The sequence below is a fragment of the Pteropus vampyrus genome, unplaced genomic scaffold (assembly GCF_000151845.1).
Source record: "Pteropus vampyrus isolate Shadow unplaced genomic scaffold, Pvam_2.0 Scaffold504, whole genome shotgun sequence".
NCBI lineage: Eukaryota > Metazoa > Chordata > Mammalia > Chiroptera > Pteropodidae > Pteropus > Pteropus vampyrus.
This window is the reverse complement of record NW_011889285.1, coordinates 592,881-595,325: the sequence shown is the minus strand read 5'-3', so window position 1 is coordinate 595,325 and position 2,445 is coordinate 592,881. Positions and strand designations below refer to the sequence as shown.

The window sequence follows — 2,445 nt, the reverse complement described above, 5'->3', positions numbered from 1 at the left end:
ATAAAACTACTATTATTCATACTCTCTCTGCTTTAATTTAGAAAGAACTTGAATATCAGAAAACGTTCAAGAATTCCCTTAGCTTCATTCTCAACTCAAAAGAAGAAAAGTAACCATTACTTCCCAAATCCTATACTCATATAAATACATTATAATAATATTTCATAACTTTCATTAATAGTCCTACTTCTCCCTCCAAGCTCTGAATTCTTTGAAAGCTATCTTGAATAAAAGAGACAATTCATTAGTTTGCAAGGAAGCAATTATGTGAAAGGCTCCTGCTAGAAGAGACCTGGTCATTACTAAGTTACTATGTTTCTCATAAGACACATAGAAGCCTACATCTCATTATACTAATCAGGGTATATTTTTAGTTTCCTCTTTAAAGAGTTGAGAAAACAGAGGACTTCTGAGAGTAATGAAAACATACAGTGCATTTTTTTCTTAGAGTTAAATCACAAGTATCAAACTGGAAATTCCATTCACAATTAAAAAACAGCAATTTAGTTCATCTGGCCCAGATAATTAGTTTCACTAGATTCAATTTTCTGGATAATTGTTCTAGTTTCCCGTTAGTATTTTTCTTTCTGATATGATTGAATTATACAGAAACTGAATTATACAGAAAACCTGAAAGTGAAAAACTCATGTGGAGGATGATGTAGCATAAAAATGATTTTGGAATTCTGCAAAAACTTGAATGCAGGGGGACTACTTATCACACTCACTTGGCAAGGTCAGATACCTATACTTTAAACAGACAGAAGCATTCTTTTCTTTCCCATCTTACACCAGGCAAATGTCTCTTTCATATGTTATGGGATTTCATGTCCTTATAACCTGAAAAAATTCTTATGACACAGTCTCATACCTGCTTGGTTTTTACCCCATATACAACAGGATTCATAGTGGGAGATAGAAGCAAATAAATGTTAGCCACAATGATATGGCAAGATAAAGGAATCGTGTGGCCTCCAAAGCAATAGGAAAAGAAGGACAGGAAAGCTAGACTGTAAGAGAAACAGTGGCACAGACGTGGGCAGTGCAGGTGCGAAGGCCTTCTGCCGAGCATCTGTTGTGGAGAGGCTGACCACTGCCCAAAGAATCATGGTGTAGGAGATTGTGATGCACAGGATGTCAAAGCTTCCAATTAGGAGGGCAACCATCAGACCATAAATGGCATTGGCCTTGATATTTCCACAAGATAACTTGGCTACAGACATGTGGTCACAGTAGGTATAGTGTATGATATTACCTCTACAATAGAGAAGTCACTTTCTAAGGAAAGTAAATGGAATGATAAGCAGCACCCCTCTGAGAAAGGTAGAGAACTCATCCTTTGCAATTATGGGATTGGTGAGGATAGTTGAGTAATGCAGAAGGTAGCAGATGGCCACATAAGCATCCCAGACTCCATCCCTATAAAGGTATGGACAAGGAACATCTGTAATAGACAGCCATCAAAGCTGATTTCCTTGATACAGAACCAGAATATGCAGAGGGCTTTAGGGATTGTGCTAGAGCATATGACAAGATCAGTTAGGGAAAGCATGGCCAAGAAGTGGCACATGGGCCTGTGCAGGAAGTCCTCATAGTGGATGAGACTGAGGAGTCCACAATTTCCTACCACAGCCACAACATACATGGAACATAATAGGAAAGAAATTCAGAAGTGCATGTCCTCTGATCCTGGGATCCCATTAAGAATGAATAAGGCTGGTGTCACTTCTGTTTGGTTTGCCATTAGCCATAATCAAGCCAGTATGGTCAGTTATCATATTACAGCATCTGTGGGTCCTCCTAGACAGAGACATGAGAAGAAAACATTTTGGTCATTGTCACTGTCCTGATTTCTTTGTCTTTTTTTTCCCAAAGTATATTTCTAGAGCCAAACAATCCATTTTTCTGCTTCAAGTTAATATAAGCATAAACTTTGTTTAAACCAAGTGGATTTATTTTTTATATATTATTTTTTTCATTCACTCATTTATCAATGTGTACTTTTTAGAGCCTAATATTTGCCTAGTTCTTTAATAGACAAATAGTATCCATTTATAAAGGATGAAGTTTTTGTTCTTATTTTTCTGAAGCTATTTTTGTTTAGACATTATTTAAATATTAATAACTATGCACATAGTCCAGGCAGAAAAAATCAATGAGAAAAATCATAAAACTTTAAATCATATTTTTGAGAAAATAATATTGTGATGTCTCTTACATGTGGACATTAAGAGGCTGGAAATGGAGTTAGATATTGGGCAGGGGCCAGATCATGACATACTTTATCAATAGCAGGATTCTCCTAAGGAGATGGTCAGCCTGAGGGACATATTTTAGCTACCTGTTTCTCATATTGTACAAGAGTCAGAATTCTTTAAGAATTCTTGAAATGCAGGTTAATTACTATAATTTGGAAAACACAAAGGAACCTCTAAGAATAAAACC

At 36.2% G+C, this 2,445-nt stretch overlaps 1 pseudogene; it reads right to left on the bottom strand.

The window, feature by feature from the left end:
- Positions 1-756: 756 nt before the first annotated feature.
- Positions 757-1,744, bottom strand: LOC105307587 (annotated as a pseudogene).
- Between the last annotated feature and the right edge of the window lie 701 nt (positions 1,745-2,445).